Genomic DNA, 5,897 nt, shown 5'->3' with positions numbered 1-5,897 from the left:
AAAAAAAAGTATACATTTCAGTATGGAAATGCTTGGACAGATCTCCACTAGATGATCTAATGAAGCAGTCATATGCTTGCGCCTGAGGTAGATTCTCTGTGAGTGTGCAACAACTACGTACACAGACTGACACAAATATAGTACATTACTGGCACAAATACCACCAGTACTATTGCCATTCAGTTATGATTCTCTGCAGCCCTATGAACTCACTGCTGAAATTCCAAAAAAGACAGAGTCCAATCTTCCCTTGATTGACATTATGCACCCCTGTGTTTTGTTTGCCCCTCCAGATCCATTCCAACACCTTCTCTACCCTGCTCTTGGCCCTGGGAGCTTGATCCACCAACCATGCTCATGCCCTCTGGTTTCCTATTGGCTTGGCCAATGAGAGCTCCGGCGGGAGATGGAGTGAGGGAGGAAAGGGAGATTGGGGTATTTATTTTTCTGCCTACCTCCCTGGCTCTATCCCTCAACCTAAAATCACTGCTGCTCTCAAGGTGGCTATAGTGGGTTAAATGAGGCCCCCCAAAAGATATGTCCACATCCTAATTCCTGGAATCTGTGAATGTGACTATATTTGGAGAAAGGATCTTTGCAGATATAATTAAGGATCTTGAGATGAGATCATCCTGGATGATCTGGGTGGGCCCTAAATCCAGTGACAAGTGTCTTTATAAGAGACAGAAGAGAAGACACAGAGAAGAGGAGATGGCCATGCAAAGGAGGCAGAGATTGGAGTGATGCAGCTGCAAGCCAAGGAACACTGGGAGCCACCAGAAGCTGGAAGAGGCAGGGAAGGATTCTCCCCTAGGGCCTTTGGAGGGACTGTGGCCTTGCCAACATCTTGATTTTGAACTTCTGGCTCCAGAATGTGAGAATAAATTTCTGTTGTTGTTGCTGTTCTTGTTTTTCATCGTCAAGTGATCCTTTATTGAAGTATTTTCCTCCGCAGCTCTTAACTAACTGGGCATTCCACCACACCACTGTTGATGTCATCTATGACGTCATGAGGGTGGTGGCCATCAACATTACAGCCCAGAGACTGGGCAGTCCCAGGGATCTCTTTAGTGGTTCCAGAGAGTTCTCTGGCCAACAACCAGTGCTGCATCTGTTGGGCAATGTTGACAATCTCATCAAAGGTGGTATTTCCACTGTGCTTAATGTTTTTCTGCTTCTTCCTGTCTCTTGGTGGTTCCTTGAGGGCTTTGATGATCAGGGCTGAGGCAGAAGGTACTACCTCAATCTGAGCCTGTCGGCTCTAGATGGTCAGTTTCACTGTAATCCTCAGACCCTTCCAATCACCAATTGTCTTGGCAATGTCATCACCAAACTTTTTTGGAGACACACCCAGGGGGCTGATCTCGGGGGCCAAGGCAGACGTGGCACTGAGGTCTCTGCTGGTGCACCTTAGGTACACAACTTTGATCTCACTGGGGTCAAACTTAGGCAGCATGGTGGAGGCAGCTGGTGTCAGATGAACCTGGATTCGGGACGATCGAAGAAAGGTGCATCTTGGCTTCCTACGAGCCAAAAACTGAAAGAAAATTTCTGTTGTTTTAAGCCACCAAGGTAGTGGTCGTTTATTATGGCAGCTCTAGGAAACAAAGACCCCTGCAACACCCTGCCCTCTCTGCAACACTCCCTCCTTTCAGGGTCTGGTAATCTCGACACCCTGCACACCTTGGGTGTTATGGTGGGAACAGCTGTGTTGCCACCAGACGCGGGGTCTGCCCTACCCAGGCTGGTTCCTCACACCTGTCCTACCTTTGTAAGTAGTCATTTTGTGAATTGACCCTCCCTGAATTATCCTAACTTGAGTGTGTTGATTCCTGATGCACTGCTGTGTGTCGGGAGCCAACGCTCATCCTTTGTTTGGTCTGCCCCAAACCTCTTTTCCGGGAAGCAGCTCTCCCACACCCAACCACAAGGGTGCAGTGGGAACTGCTATGTTTCTACAATATGACCCTGGTCCCTGTCACTCGATTGGTCAGGGACAGGCATCTGATCCACATTGGAACAATAATTTTTCTGCTTGGGAATTTTGAAGAGATAGAGATGAGAGAGAAAGAGCTGTCTTAACTTCCCTCTGGCTGATTGGTCCAATAACATACAACACGTGGGCGCTCTTGGCAGCCGTCTTTTCCTCACTGGGCAGAAGTAACAAGCAGAATGAGCTGGTCTGATGATAGAGAATGAAAGATGAGGAGAGTCCCGGTGGCATTTGAGTTTCCGGTTCTTCTCCATTCCTGAGGCCGGGCTGTAATCTAGTCCCTGGTCTCTGTGACATGTTCTCATGGCGTTATAATTAAGTTTCCCCTTCTTGCTTAAACTAGTTTAGGTAGATTTTTGCTATTTACAACCCAAAGAGCTAGGAGATAGTATGAATGTCCTTATCAGACGTGTTTATTCATTCAAGAAATATTTTTGGAGCAACTACTATGTTCCAGGTATGTGCAAGATGCTGGAAATTCAATGATGAACAGAGTAGACACGGTATCTGCCCTCAGGGACCTCATACTTGGAGGTGGGTAAAAGTCTAGGGCAGGACAGACCTGAACAAATGCTGTTTATGAGAACATATAATAGGTTTATGAGAACATATGACAAGGTTATGAGAACTTACAAGCTGAGGACTGAAGGACTGAGCAGGAGTTGGGTGGAAGGAGGTGGGGTCTAGGCTGTGGAGGAGGGAGCGCATCCCAGGCAAGAGAAGAGCATGCATGATGATAACGCCATCACAAAGCCAGCATCCTCTGGAAAGAAAGCAACACCCAGCTGAGTTGGGCCAGCTGAGGGGCCTGGTGTCTCACCTCACCCAACTCTGGGCCCTCAGCTAAGGCATTGGTAAGAAGACTCTTTCCTTTCCCCCAGAAGCAGCCCACCAGGAACCACTCCTTCCTGTCCAGACTCTTCTATTGCTTGTTGAGGTATTGCACGGGGAGAAACACAAAGCACTTCCAAGAAGGCCTTGGCACATGAACATGATTCATATATGGATTCTTTCATTCATGCCCCTCTAGGCACAGAATGTTAGCTTTCACCCTAACAGCCCCTTCCCCACCTTCCTTACTCCTACATTGGGGGCAGCAGTGCGCCTGGCTAATAAAACCACGTTTCCCTGTCTTCCCTGCAGATGGGGATGGCTAATGAGAAGTCAGTGGAAGTGATTGGGTGGGGTTTTGAAATAGCTGTTTAAAGAGGTTAACTTAGCCAGCAAGCACCCCTCTGCTCTTTCTCCCTGTTCCTCCTTCTTCATCCCTGGGACGTGAACTTGATAGGCGGAGCTCCAGTAGTCATCTTTCATCCATGAGGTGATCTTAAGGCTTGAAGTCATGTGCCAAGGATAGCAGAGCAGAAGACAGAAGGAGTCCAGCTTCTGGGACCTTGTGGAGTTCCCATATCAGCCTGGTCTGCCTGAAGACAGTTTACCGCAGGAGAGGAAAATAAGCCCCTGTCTTGTTTACGCCACTGCTGTTTTGGCTCTCTTACTAGCAGCTGAACAAAATTCCTCATTGGCGTAACCATAAAAGCCCTCTCATAATGCAGTTGTCTCCACCAGATAGTGCCCAAGTCATTCATTCATTGAGTCACTCACCCACTCAAACAACCTCTGATTGAAGATAACTGTCCCATATTCTAGGGTCAGATGAGATTACATATAAGGGTGTTGTAAATACCCACGCATTAAAAACATATTAGACTGTGTTCTTATTATTTTTATTAATATTATGATTTGTTGTTACAATTGTGTCAAACGTCAAGTGTCACAGTTAAGGAGTTTTTAGTATGTAGTATGCAATTTGCTGGAGGGAAACTCCTGTTAAGTGATGTGAATTACTGAAACCCAGTGGTAGTTGATGTTACAAATAAGGAAGAAAGAAGTGACCTCGTGCAAGCATTTCTCAAACTTTCAAATGCACAGAGAAAAACTTGGGGATCTTATTAAAATGCAGATTCAGACTCAGAAGGTCTGGGGTGGGGCCTGAGATTCTGCATTTCTTTTTTTTTTTTTTAATTTTTATTTATTTATTTTTTCCCCCCAAAGCCCCAGTAGATAGTTGTAGGTCATAGTTGCACATCCTTCTAGTTGCTGTATGTGGAACGCGGCCTCAGCATGGCCGGAGAAGCGGTGCGTCGGTGCGCACCCGGGATCTGAACCCCGGGCTGCCAGCAGCGGAGCGCGCGCACTTAACCGCTAAGCCACAGGGCCGACCCCAGATTCTGCATTTCTAACAAGCTCCTGGGTGGTGCTGCTTGCCCTGGACCCTTGAACAGCAGGGACCTAGGAGATCTTTCCAGGTGCTGGGGAAAGAAATGATGAGAAAGGAGAGAATTTCTGAAAACGGGAAACAACAAGTTATTTAGCAGCTCTTCTCCAAGCAGGTTGGTAACTTAATTAATAAAAGCCAGGAACTGTGCATTCACTATTTCATTTGATTCCTACAACCTTATATAAGAAGAGTTATCATCCTATTTTACATTGAGAAAGTGAGCGCAAGCTCAGAGAAGTTAAAGGATGCGTCCCAAGTCACACAGCAGCTCAGTGGCAGGGAAAGAATTAGGACCCAGGTTTTTCAGAGGCCAGAGCTGTAGTTCTTTCTAGGCTCTGTACTAAAATTCCAGGGGGAAGCTTACTCCTTTTGCTGAATTGTTCTTCCTCACCCCGGAAATGCTGGTCAGGGGAGGACTGCACCCCTAAGGAGCCAGGCCGTCCTAGGGAGCCAGGCCCAAGGGTATTGAGTCTGTTTGCTCTGTTCTTATCTATCCAAAAGGCTTTCTGTGGCAGCTAAGCTTTGGTTTCGCACACTGGGGCCCCGAGGGTGGGAAGCGGAAGGGGTCCTGATGGAATGTTTAAAAGTTATGTTGCACAATGTCCACTTTGTATATTCGGTCTCCTTTCTGCAGGTTGCATATTCCAGAGCAGCCTGGGCGGCTGGCGTCCTGGGAAGAGGGAGCCACAGAGGCGAGGGCAGACCCTGCTCTGGCTCCGACCCGGGACCGCACTTTCTCCCTGGGTGCCTGAGGCCTTTGAGGGACTACTAAAACCAGACAATTCGGCCCAGCAATTGGCAAACTGGCAAGTGCCAGACCCCAGCGAGGACCCTCGCTTCCTCCCCAAATAGGAGATAAATGGGCACTTTGTGTCTCCACTCAGGGCGGAGCCTCTGCGTGGGCTCCTAGCGCAGGTGCTGCCCCCTCCCCCCCCCCCCCCCCCCCCCCCCGCCCCGGGGCCCTCTGGCGTAAATCGGAGCCATTTCCTTCTCCAGTTTCCCACATGTGACCAGCCTTTGTCTAATTTCACCACCGTGGGGAGCTGGGGAGGGTTCCCTGCACAATAAATCTTTAATCAAGAAGGTGGTGTTATCATCTGAAAGGATGATGTCAAAGAAAGAGAGGACATTAGTGACTAATATGTTCAGGGGACGATGAAAAGGAAGAGCTCAGGGTGACAAGAAAGGGATCAGCCTGGGACCACAGAGCAGGCTTGAGGAGGAGCGGGTGGGGAGAATCATGGAGGTGCATCAGGAATGCCAGTCTGAGGCCTGACTGCAGAAAAGGGGGAAAGGGCTTCCTGGTTAGAAGAGAAACCAGGACACATGGTGTGGTTCCCTCTCCTCTCCAGAGGACGGGCTGTGGTCTCCTTTGACGTCAGCTCCACAGATGTGTCCAGGCTGTTGGATGCACTGGTTTCAGAGGGAGATCCAGCTGGGGAGGGAAGGGGCAGTGGGGGCAGCCTTCTCATTGAAAGATGCCCAGAGATACCTGGTGTGGAGCATCTGCAGGTGAGCCAAAATCATCCTCCAGCCTTCATTCCTTCAGAGACATTTCCCATTCCCAGGCTCCCACTACCCCCTTGTTTCTGAGACAGCATCAGCATTCCCAGAGTGGTGATG

General features: G+C 48.7%; 1 pseudogene; it reads right to left on the bottom strand.

Moving 5' to 3' along the window:
* Nucleotides 1-958: 958 nt before the first annotated feature.
* Nucleotides 959-1,471, bottom strand: LOC131419832 (large ribosomal subunit protein uL11-like; annotated as a pseudogene).
* Between the last annotated feature and the right edge of the window lie 4,426 nt (nt 1,472-5,897).

The sequence above is a fragment of the Diceros bicornis genome, chromosome 22 (genome assembly GCF_020826845.1).
Source record: "Diceros bicornis minor isolate mBicDic1 chromosome 22, mDicBic1.mat.cur, whole genome shotgun sequence".
NCBI classification, from domain to species: domain Eukaryota; kingdom Metazoa; phylum Chordata; class Mammalia; order Perissodactyla; family Rhinocerotidae; genus Diceros; species Diceros bicornis.
Note: the sequence above shows the minus strand (reverse complement) of the source record. Positions and strands in the feature narration are given on the sequence as shown.